We start from the raw sequence: 13,187 nt of genomic DNA, 5'->3' as shown, positions 1-13,187 counted from the left end.
CTCTTATTATGTTTCCTAAGAAAATGTTCAACAAGAGGGGTAGTCATTTTACCTGCTTTGATGTTGGTTACATGTTCCCTAATACGGCTCCTAACCTCACGGGTAGTTAACCCTGTGTATTGGATGTTACATGTTTTGCATGTCAGAAGGTATATGCAATTTGTTGACCTACAGTTTAGGCACTCTCTATGATTATACACTTTACCTGTGGCTTCACTCCTGAACTGATTCCCTGGGATAAGGTACTCACATGCTGTACATGTGTGATTGCTGCAGGGATGAACCCCTACACAGGTTAGCCAAGAGCTCACACTTTCCCTGTTTTCCTGTAACTTTGTTGGTGCTATTACATTTCCTATGGTCTTAGCTTTTCTATAAGAGAATTGGCACCCTTTCTTAGCAATATTTGCTAGGCTATCATCTGCACTCAATATGGACAGATTTTGTCTAATAATTTCACACACAGCGTGATATTGGTCACTGTAATCAGTCACAAAGAACATGCCTTGGTCAGATTTCTGATCCACACTTTTTTTAGGTTTATTTTCCAAAAAGGTTTTCCTTTCAATCTTCTCCATGTCTCTCCTGGTATTTGTCACCATTTTCTTGTTATATCCCCTCTCTGCCAGTCTTTTCTCTAGATTTTCTGCCTGTTTGTTGTATTCACTTAGGTCTGTGCAATTGCGCCTTAACCTCACAAATTGGCCTTTAGTAATAGCTTTAAAGATACCCTTTGGGTGGCAACTGTTTGCGTGGAGTACCGTATTCCCTGAAATGGGCTTCCTGAATATTGTACTCGTTATTCCTTTTTCCACTGATCCTCTGATCTTAATATCTAAGTACTCCACGCTACTTTCTTCATATTGATATGTAAAACTAATACCTAGACTATTGTTGTTTAGTTCATCCACAAATAGTTTAGCTGACTCTTTATTTCCATCCCAGATAATTTTCAGGTCGTCTATAAATCTTCTATAAAATTGAATGTGTTGTTTTTGGGTTCCCCCCCCCCCTCCAAAGATGTGGAACAGCTCCCACCAACCCATGAACAGGTTGGCGTACGAGGGGGCAAATTTTGCCCCCATAGCTGTTCCACACCTCTGGAGGTAGTAGGTGCCCTCAAACAAAAAATAGTTATGTGTCAGTAAAAATTTTGTTATTTCCACTATAAAGCTTATGTGGGTACTGCGATATTTGCCTGATCTCCTCAGGAAGAATTCAATCGCTTGTAGGCCCTTGTCATGTTGTATGGACGTGTATAGTGCTTTTACGTCTATAGTTAGCCACCCAAATCCCTTTTTCCACTGGAAATCTGCTAAGTGATTTAAAAGGTCTTTTGTGTCCTTCAGATAACTATATAATTCCAATACCATTGGTTGAAGGATTGTATCAAGCCATTGTGATAGTTTTTCTGTTATGGAGCCAATGCCACTCACTATAGGTCTTCCAGTTATCTCTGTGAGAGATTTGTGCACCTTAGGTAGATGGTTAAATATTGGAACAACAGGGTGTTCCACAATTAAATACTCAGCTGTTGTTTGGTTAAATAAGCCAATTTCCAATCCTTCATCTACTAGGTGCTCCAACTCTCTCACAAACCTACTGGTTGGATTATTGCTTAGTTTCATATACTGTGTTGGATCATTCAGTTGTCTAAGTGCTTCCTCAACAAACCATATCCTATCCATGACCACTATGGATCCACCCTTATCTGCATTCCTAATTGTAATGTCTTGATTGTTTCTTAGTTCTTGAAGTGCCTGTCTCTGTTTTAGAGTTAAATTATTTTTAGTCTTATTTATACTATTTGACAACTCAGTTAGTTCTTTCTCAACTCTCCTCTGGAAAGTCATTAGTATTGGACCCCTATCTTGTATGGGGTAAAACTTAGACTTCTTTTTGAAGGTTGGTAGGGTAGCATGCTGTTGTTGAGGCTCTTGTGTGTGTAATGTGTTCTCTGAGAGGAGAGATTCCAAGGTTTTCATATCACAAATCTCTGTGAAAGATAATTCATCACCTTGTTGTTCATTTAGAATTTGAATGTCTCTCTCACTGATCACATTATCCTCACTTTTTGAGAAATGCTTCCTTAGAGTAAGGTTTCTGATTAGGCCATTAACGTCTATTAACGTTTGAAATAAATCAAATGATGTAGAGGGTGAAAATCCCAAACCCAGTGATAATACTTTATTTTGTTCGTGTGTGAGTGTATATTTAGAGAGATTAATTACACTTTTCATTGGTATTTTGTTTGTGCAGGTGCTCTCCCCCTGCTCCCTCTGCGTAACTGATATCTTTCCTGTGGGGGATTGTACTGATTCTGGTTGTTCCACTCCTCTCTGTCTTGTCCCCCTCTTCCTCTGCCTCTTCTGCCTCTTCCTGCCCCTCCCCCTCCCCTGGGTCTGCGTTGGGGCATGGGAAAAACCTGTTCTATATCATTTTCTTCTGATATTCTGTCAGATAATATCGGGGGAGTCTCAACATATTTGCTTTGTTCATTCACTCTTTTAAGGATCGAGACAGTAGGTGGGGCTGTAATTTTTGGTCTAACAATTTCAGGATCTTGTTCTGATCTCTCTACTGGGAATGATATGTTATCTTCCCCCCAGATGCAGAATCTTCCCCACAGGAATCTCCTTCACTATCAGAAAAGGTGACTTTTTTTGTTCACTTCATTTGAACGTCTCCCTGTACCTCTAGACCTGTTGTGACCTCTATTATAATTGTATAACATTTTTCTCTGTTGAAACTTTTCCTTTCTATTCCAAATGTATACACTATTATTATCATAATCCATCTGGTCACGCAGGTACTTTCCATGTTTAACTTGCATTAGTAATTTAGCTTCACCAACTGTTTTATGCAAAAAATCATCAAATTTCAAATAATTAACATCATTACTCCTCTTATTCAGTTCTTGCTGTAAGTTATTAATCAATTCTTTGACAGTTGTTAATTGTCCATTTTTAAAGTCTATAATCATTTTGATTAGTTTCAATGAACAGTCAGTCAATATATTGTTCCATTTATTAATGTATTCCTGGTCATCTGTGGAGAAAGTGGTGAATTTATTAATTTGTTTTAAATAAATGGGGGGTGTAATAGTGGGTCATACAGCTTGGACTACGGCGATTTGCCGAAACGCGTCAGCTGACCCCTTGGCGCTACCGTTGGTGGAAATGAAAGTTTAAGGCAAATACACAATTTGTCTTTATGCTGCCGCAAATGTTTTTATACAAATGGAAATAAAGTATTTGGATTTTTAAAGAGCTCCCCGGGTGAATTGTCCTTCATTCATGTACATTAGTCTAGTTGTGTCATTAGACTACCTGTACATTAGTCTAGCCGTGTCATTAGACATCCTGTACATTAGTCTAGCCGTGTCATCAGACTTCCTGTACATTAGTCTAGCCGTGTCATCAGACTTCCTGTACATTAGTCTAGCCGAGTCATTAGACTTCCTGTACATTAGTCTAGCCTTATCATCAGACTTCATGTAGATTAAAGAAAAGAGAGAAACTGATATATGAAGTAAATTTCTACTTATTTATCTTGTCATATACGTCTATAGGTTATCATAAGTAGTAGTACTTTAAGCAATAGTTAAATTCAGTTAAATAAGAGCAGAGACCACAAAGAGGTGGGTATGCTCAGAAAAGGTTTGCTTTTATGTACTATCTGTAAGTACTTGAATAAAGGTATTGTCATGAGATGCAGGACATATGCAGGACACAGCAATGATGGTACAACTCTATTTTATTACAGAGCATAGAAACATACATCTAGTCAGGTTGATTGTACTAACTAACTGCGACACAGACTACTGACATAAGCCCCACCCCCAAACTAGTGACATCACTTCCTGCTCTCATCACATCTTCCCCCTTTTCAAAGGGCGAAGCATACATTTAAATATAACAAATAACAGGGTATACAAAGAGCATACAACAACATTTTTGAACAGTATATAGCAAATTGGTTACAGAAAAATAAACAACATTAATTACATCCTGACTTGGACATCGGGGTAGACTACCCTAGTCCACAGTGACCATGGGATTATTCTGCCCATACTTACGGTCACTGTTCTAGCTAAAGTCAGTCCCTATATCGGGCCGGAAGTTTCACCACTCTTCCGCTTGATGTAACTTTGCATGAACTGTCCTCTGATACAGAAGACGGTGAATAAGAGTCCGCTGGAGGCAAAGACATATCCCCGCTGTGATCTTGCTGAGGGGAAGGCACCTCTCTTAGAACAGGGGATCCCACCGGCAGTGGTACTGAGGCATCCAGTTCTAGACTCTCAGGTACAGGCTGAAGATGTCTTTGGTTACAGAGTGTAACCGTCCCTCCATCAGTAAGGACTGCATAAGACCTTGGTTCTGGAGAGCGTCCAATTACCGTAGCAGGCGTCTTCCATTTCTTCTCATCATCCAGTTTAATTCTGACACTTTACCCTGCATTTAGTTCCTGTAAGGGCCTGACAGAATGTCTCCTGTCATAAAAGAAACAATAGCCCTTTTTGGCCTCTTCATCCCTCCTAAGGACTTTGTCCCAAGGAACAGAGCCAGTCGGCTTGAAGACACCCACTGAGGGTAAAGTGGTGCGAAACTGGCGTCCTAGCATCAGCTGTGCCGGGCTAAACCCGGTGACTTGAATGGACGTCGCCCTGTATGACAAGAGGGCTAGGTACGGCTTAGATTGCTTTAAAATGAACTTTGTTGTTTGAACTGCCCTTTCAGCCATTCCGTTGGCCTGCGGGTAATGTGGATTTGACGTGGAATGTACAAAGTCATATTCCCTGCTGAAAGCACTGAACTCGGCAGAAGCGAACTGCATGCCATTATCACTCACCAGCTCCATCGGAATGCCCCACCGGGCGAACAAGCTCTTCAAACCAATGATAATGGCTTGACTTGTGATATCATTCAAGGGTGTAATTTCCAAATACCTGGAATAGTAGTCGATCACAACAAGGAACTTCTTCCCGTGCAGTGCACACAAATCAGCAGCTATTTTCTGCCACGGCCCAGCAGGCAGCAGAGTAGAAATCAAGGGATCCCTTCTCTGAGTAGACCGGCGTTCCCTGCAAAAGGCACATTTAGACACGTGATTTGCAATGTCGGAGCTGATCCCAGGCCACCACACAGCTGTAGCTGCCCTTTCTCTGCACTTTGTAATGCCTAAGTGGCCCTCGTGAATCCTGTTTAACATCTCCTTCCTCATGCTGACAGGAATAACGATGCGGTCTTGGAACAGCACCAACCCCTCCAGCTCTGTGAGCTGCGACCTCTCTGACTGGTAAGAACTTAAAGACATCTAGGCTGCCCGGCTCTCAGACCAGCCTTCTTTTATGTACTTTATAACCTCGTGCAGATCTGTGTCCAAATATGTCTCTTTCTTTATTTCTTCCAGTTACCTTGAAGAAATGGACTTTGAGGCCAGAACCGAATCAACATACACCTTCACATCAGATTCGGTTGAGGATTCTTCAGCAGCAGCCAGCGGGAGCCTGAATAGTGTATCTCCCACAACCAGTTGTTTCCCCGGCACATGCACTGCCTGAACATTGAACCTGAGTAGTCTCATTAAAAGTCTCTGGCATCTTAAGGGTGTTTTGTCGATATCATAAGAGTTGATCAGAGGGACTAGCGGTTTATGGTCAGTCTCCAGACTAAATTTCTCTAAACCCACTAGATAACGCTGAAAGTGCTCACAGGCCCAAACTGCAGCCAGGCACTCTTTCTCAATTCGAGCCTATTTTGACTCAGCAGCCGTCAGTGTGCGGGAACAGTAGGCAATGGGCTGTAGTTTATTTCCATTTAACTGCAGGAGAGCAGCCCCCAACCCATAACTGCTTGCATCAGCACTAACCACAGTCTTTTTGGAAGGGTCGTAGAACCCCAGCACTGGGGCAGACCCCAGCAGGGACTTGGCCTGCATAAAAGATTTTTCTTGTGAAGGTCCCTAGACCCAGGCAACGTCTTTCTTTAGCAACTCTGTGATAGGGTGTAGAACTGTTGATAAATCTGGAAGAAACTTGCCCACTTAATTTACAAGGCCCAATATCTGTCTCAGCTCATGTACATCAGAAGGACTTTTCATCTGTTCAATAGCACACATTTTCTCGGGGTCTGGTTTGATGCCATCCCCATTGATAATATGCCCAAAGTAACATAATTTTTTCCTAAAATTACATTTTTCTTTATTTAACTTCAGCCCAGACTCTTTGATAGCCTGCAGCACACAACTTAAACGCTGATCATGCTCCTCCACTGTAGACCCATACACTAGAATGTCGTCCATGATGACTGACGTGCCCACATGGTCACTCAGGAGAGAACTCATTTCCCTTTGAAAGATTTCAAGAGCAGAGGATATCCCAAAGGGGAGTCTGCAGAAGCAAAACCGACCTACCGGTGTGATAAAGGTAGTCAGTTTGCAGCACTTTGGATCCAGGGGGATCTGCCAAAAGCCGCTAGAAGAATCCAATGTAGAAAACAACTTCGCCCCAGCGAACTTTGGCGCTATATCTTCTAATGTCGGCAGCACAAATCTCTCTCTCTTCACTGCCTCATTCAACCTTTTCAGGTCCACACAGATGCGCACCTTTCCGTTTTTCTTTGCAACAGGAACAATGGGGGTACACCAATCAGTTGCTTCAACAACCTCTTCAATAACCCCCATAGACTTCATGCGCATAAGCTCCTTCTCCACTTGAGGCATGAGCGGGAATGGAATTCTACGAGGAGTAGAACTACTGTATGGGACTGCGTCACTTTTAAGTGCTATACGGACTGGTTTGCAATTCAGTAGGCCCAATTCAACAAACATATCTTCGGAGATCTCATTCACTCTGGCAACGAGGCCCAAGTCACAGGCTGCTTTTCTGCTCAATAAATTGCTAACACACTGACCTTGAATCACATGCACCCACATAGTGAATTTCCTTTGCTTGTACTCACAGCTGGCAAGAAGTTTCCCCGCACCATCAATGAGGCCACCAGGACTATGGACATTTATAGTAACCTTCGCTAGCTGGGGCTGTCGAGGCAGTTTCATAAATGCAGCAAAAGACATTACAGTGATATCTGCTCCTATGTCAATCTTAAAATCAACTTTGGCTCCCATTACAGTAAAAGTAACCTTCCAATCTTCCTCTGAGCTTGGCCGTTCCACAACAGACCCCACAAAAGACACTTCCTGACCCTCCTGGTCACTGTCCACCTGCATCTCCTTAATGTATTCAGTTTTACACACCACTTCAAAATGGCCCATTCTGTTACATTTTCTGCATCTTTTATCTCTGGCCGGGCATATAACACTCTGATCATGGGCACGGTAGCACCGTGTGCATCGGGCATGCTGCGCCCATCCACTTCTAGGTCTATCCATTATTTTAGATCTACTGCTCACACTGTGCCTTTCACTAGCAGTTTTCATGGACTGTTGCACTTCATCCACAATACTCTCAGACCTCAGATCAGCACTTTGCTTTTTCACCAGTTCACTCTGGCGGTCCATCCTAATAGCCCCATCTAATGTTAAATCAGGCTCTAACTGCAGCTTCAGTGAGACTTCAGCATCTGCAATTCCAATAACTATTCTGTCTCTGATTTGCTCTTCTTAGCAACACCAAACTCACAGAATTCAGCTAGTTCATACAGGCTGCGCACAAATGACTAGTGATGTCGTGAACTTAAAATTTTCCGTTCGCAAACAGCGAACGCGAACTTCCGCAAATGTTCGCGAACCGGCGAACCGGGCGAACCGCCATTGACTTCAATAGGCAGGCGAATTTTAAAACCCACAGGGACTCTTTCTGGCCACAATAGTGATGGAAAAGTTGTTTCAAGGGTACTAACACATGGACTGTGGCATGCCGGAGGCTCTGATTAGAACAGAGCACTCTGGAACGTATCTGCCCTCGGCCGAAATCGGAACATTCTTTAGCTTTCTGTCTGTCGGCCAAATGTCCGTCTGCCAAATGTCCATCTGCCAAATGTCCTTCTGCATTTTGTCAGAGCACCGCGTGCAATCTACTGTGCCACCAGATATGAGTGGTGTGTTAAGTAGTACTATTCTTATCAGTTTAATCCCTGTTACGTCTCCTATCAGGGGACGTGTATATGGCATGGATTTTAGGAACCGGGAGATGGGAAAAGATGCTTGGTCGGTCCTCCTACTTCAAATTTGGGGCACTGCGCATGCAATCTACTGTGCCACCAGATATGAGTGGTGTGTTAAGTAGTACTATTCTTATCAGTTTAATCCCTGTTACGTCCCCTATCAGGGGACGTGTATATGGCATGGATTTTAGGAACTGGGAGATGGAAAAAGTTGCTTGGTCGGTCCTCCTACTTCAAATTTGGGGCACTGTGCGTGCAATCTACTGTGCCACCAGATATGAGTGGTGTGTTAAGTAGTACTATTCTTATCAGTTTAATCCCTCTTACGTCCCCTATCAGGGGACGTGTATATGGCATGGATTTTAGGAACCGGGAGATGGAAAAAGATGCTTGGTCGGTCCTCCTACTTCATATTTGGGGCACTGCGCGTGCAATCTACTGTGCCACCAGATATGAGTGGTGTGTTAAGTAGTACTATTCTTATCAGTTTAATCCCTCTTACGTGCCTTTTTTTTGTTTGTTTTTTGAAGCCACAGTGCAGCACCAGAGGCCAGAAAAATTTGGCATGTACACATGCCTGAAAAATTAGGTATTGCTGTAGCAGCGGCCAGAAAAATTGATGTTTGTTTCCCAGGCAGAAAGTGCCCTAAAACATTGCGGCTTGAACCCTAGTTGGTGGTGGATAAGTCACGCAAGTCATCCGGCATTCGGAGATAAAATACAGCAGCGTGTGGTCCATTTTTAGCCCAAGGCAGCTCATCTCATCAGGCCTTTTTTACTCAAATGTATCGCCCAATGTCAGTCCCTTCGGGATCCATCCCTCATTCATCTTAATAAAGGTGAGGTAATCTAGACTTTTTTGACCTAGGCGACTTCTCTTCACAGTGACAATACCTCCTGCTGCACTGAAGGTCCTTTCTGACAGGACACTTGAAGCGGGGCAGGCCAGAAGTTCTATCGCAAATTGGGATAGCTCAGGCCACAGGTCAAGCCTGCACACCCAGTAGTCAAGGGGTTCATCGCTCCTCAGAGTGTCGATATCTGCAGTTAAAGGGACAGTATACACTCATTTTCATATAACTGCATGTAATAGACACTACTATAAAGAATAATATGCACAGATACTGATATAAAAATCCAGTATAAAACTGTTTAAAAACTTACTTAGAAGCTGTCACTTTGGCTCTGTTGAAAAGGTAGCTGGAAAGCCCACTGCAAGTGGCAAATAAGACACTCCCCCTTCTTTTGCATATGAAAAGACCCTTTACACAAACAGGAGCAAGCTGGAGTAGGTAGTCGAGCGTATTCACATAAAACTTTGGGGCTTGGTTAGGAGTCTGAAAATCAGAGCAATGTTATTTAAAAATAAGCAAAACTATACATTAATTAAAAAAAAAACTTTATGGGCTATATAAATAGATTATCTACAAAACATTTATGCAAAGAAAAAATGAGTGTATAATGTCCCTTTAAGGCGAGGTAGTCTGAGAGTGGACCCTGAAGGGCTGTGGCGATGCATAGGACTTAAAAAGCTCTGCATGTCCTCCATCAACAACACATCTGTAAAGCATCCTGTCCTTGCCGGCATGGTCGTGGGAGTTGGAGGATTACTTTCACCTCTTCCCCTGTTAGATTCCCGTTGTGCTGTGACATCACCCTTATACGCTGTGTAAAGCATACTTTTTAATTTATTTTGGAACTGCTGCATCCTTTCCGACTTGCGGTAATTCAGTAACATTTCAGGCACTTTATGCTTATACCGGGGGTCTAGTAGCGTGGACACCCAGTACAGGTCGTTCTCCTTCTCCTGAAAGACCCCATTTGCACAAGGTTGGATGCCAAGCTACTCATGTCCCGTTCCTCGTCCTCGTGATCTCACTGAAGGTATCTTCTTCCCCCCAGCCACGTACAACACCACGGGTACCAGATAGGTGACAACAAGCACCCTGGGAGGCTCCTCCTCCTCAAAGCCACATTCCTCCTCTGACTCCTCTTCCTCACAATCCTCTTCCAGCGTTGCCGCTGGTTCAGCAAGCGATGCTGATAAGGCTGTTTCTGGTGGTGATGGTGACCACAACTCTTCCTCTTCCTCTTCACGCTCATCTACGGCCTGATCCAGCACTCTTCGCAGGGCACGCTCCAGGAAGAAAACAAATGGTATGATGTCACTGATGGTGCCTTCGGTGCAACTGACTAGGTTTGTCACCTCCTCAAAAGGACGCATGAGCCTACAGGCATTGCGCATGAGTGTCCAGTAACGTGGCAAAAAAATTCCCAGCTCCGCAGAGGCTGTCCTAGCACCCCGGTCATACAAATACTCGTTAACAGCTTTTTCTTGTTGGAGCAGGCGGTCGAACATTAGGAGTGTTGAATTCCAACGTGTCGGGCTGTTACAAATCAAGCGCCTCACTGACATGATGTTTCGCCGCTGGATATCTGAAAAGTGCGCCATGACCGTGTAGGAACGCCTCAAATGGCCACACACCTTCCTGGCCTGTTTCAGGACGTCCTGTAAGCCTGGGTACTTATGCTCAAAGCGTTGTACGATCAGATTACACACATGTGCCATGCACGGCACATGTGTCAACTTGCCCAATTTCAATGCCGCCAACAAATTACCTCCATTGTCAGAAACCACTTTGCCGATCTCCAGTTGGTGCGGAGTCAGCCACTGATCCACCTGTGCGTTCAGGGCGGACAGGAGTGCTGGTCCGGTGTGACTCTCTGCTTTCAGGCAAGTCAACCCCAAGACGGCGGGACACTGCCGTATCCGGGATGTGGAATAGTACCTGGGGAGCTGGGGGGGTGCCGTTGATGTGGAGCAAGACGCAGCAGCAGAAGAGGACTCAGCCAAGGAGGTTATGGAAGAGTATGGAGTAGGAGGAGTAGAGGAGGCCTGCCTGCAAGTCGTGGCGGTGTCACCAACTCCTCTGCAGAGCCATGCATTCCATGCTTGGCAGCATTCAGCAGGTTTACCCAATGCACAGTGTAGGTGATATACCTGCCCTGACCATGCTTTGCAGACCAGCTATCAGTGGTCAGATGGACCCTTGCCCCAACACTGTGTGCCAGACATGCTATTACTTCCTTTCACACAATCGAGTACAGGTTGGGGATTGCCTTTTGTGCAAAGAAATTTCAGCCGGGTACCTTCCACTGCGGTGTCCCAATAGCTACAAATTTTTTGGGCGCCTCAGACTCCACCAGCTTGTATGGTAAAAGCTGGCGGGCTAAGAGTTCAGACAAGCCAGCTGTCAGACGCCGGGCAAGGGGGTGACTTTGTGACATTGGCTTCTTACGCTCAAACATGTCCTTGACAGACACCTGACTGTGGGTAGATGAGCAGGAACTGCTCCGGAAAAGAGACGGAGTGGCGGATGGTTGAGAGGGGGCAAGGAGGACAGCAGTGGTTGACATGGCTGAAGATGCTGGACCAGGAGGAGGATGGCTGCTTTGAGTTTGTGTGCTGCTTGTACTCGTGTTGATCCGATAAGCGTTTGTGATGTGCGATCATGTGCCTTCGCAAAGCAGTTGTACCTAGGTGGGTGTTGGACTTCCCATGACTCAGTTTCTTTTGGCGCAGGTTGCAAATGGCATCGCTGTTGTCAGAGGCAGACACACAAAAAAAATGCCACACTGCTGAGCTCTGCGATGACGGCATTCTGGTGGTGGCAACAGCATGCGTTGATTGGCGTGCTGTCTGGCTGACACCGGGTGCCGATGCATGCTGTCTGACTGTGCCACTAGCTCCTTGCGACGACCTCCCGCTGCTTCCAACTCGTCTCCTCCTCTTCCTCCTCTCTGTCTCCCCATCTGAACTTTCACCCTGTTCTTCTTCTCTTCTAGCGGGCACCCACGTGACATTCACGGACGCATCGTCATCATCAACCGCTTCACTTGTATCTGACAAATAAACAAAGGAAGCAGCAGCGGGTACAACATCATCATCATCACACCGTACGTCCATGTCTGTAATGCTGCCTGACTGAGACATATCACTGTTATCTACATCCTCTGTCAATGATGGTTGCGCATCACTCATTTCTTCCAACTGATGTGTAAATAACTCCTCTGACAGATCAAGTGAAGCAGCTGTGGTGCTAGTGTTGGTGGTGGCAGCAGGCGGGCGAGTGGTAACTTGAGAGGTGCCCGAAGATAAGCTGGAGGAGGATGGTGTGTCAAGGTTCGGAGCGGAAGCTATAGAAGATTGGGTGTCCTGTGTTAAAAAGTCAACTATGTCCTCAGAACTTTTCGAGTTCATGGTACGTGGCATCTGAACACTGCGCATTATTCTAGGGCCAAAGGGAATCACAGCACCACGACCACGACGGCACCTGCGGGGTGGCCTGCCTCTGCCTGTCATTTTTTTTTAAATGTACACTTACACTACTATTAAACAAGATATGAGTGGTGGCACTGGGCAAGTGGGCACAGTATACGCTGTGAGCCTGACACAAAAAAGCAGACTGATGTTTCACAGTCCAAAAAGTTTTTTTTTGTTTTAAATGTACACTTACACTACTATTAAACAAGATATGAGTGGTGGCACTGGGCAAGTGGGCACAGTATACGCTGTGAGCCTGACACAAAAAAGCAGACTGATGTTTCACAGTCCAAAAAGTTTTTATTTTTTTAAATGTACACTTACACTACTATTAAACAAGATATGAGTGGTGGCACTGGGCAAGTGGGCACAGTATACGCTGTGAGCCTGACACAAAAAAGCAGACTGATGTTTCACAGTCCAAAAAGTTTTTTTTTTTTTAAATGTACACTTACACTACTATTAAACAAGTTATGAGTGGTGGCCCTGGGCAAGTGGGTCCAGTATACGCTGTGAGCCTGACACAAAAAAGCAGACTGATGCTTCACAGTCCAAAAAGTTTTTTTTTTAAATGTACACTTACACTACCATTAAACAAGATATGAGTGGTGGCACTGGGCAAGTGGGCACAGTATACGCTGTGAGCCTGACACAAAAAAGCAGACTGATGTTTCACAGTCCAAAAAGTTTTTATTTTTTTAAATGTACACTTACACTACTATTAAACAAGATAT

The sequence above is a fragment of the Bombina bombina genome, chromosome 8, assembly GCF_027579735.1.
Source record: "Bombina bombina isolate aBomBom1 chromosome 8, aBomBom1.pri, whole genome shotgun sequence".
In the NCBI taxonomy this organism is placed as follows: domain Eukaryota; kingdom Metazoa; phylum Chordata; class Amphibia; order Anura; family Bombinatoridae; genus Bombina; species Bombina bombina.
Note: the sequence above shows the minus strand (reverse complement) of the source record.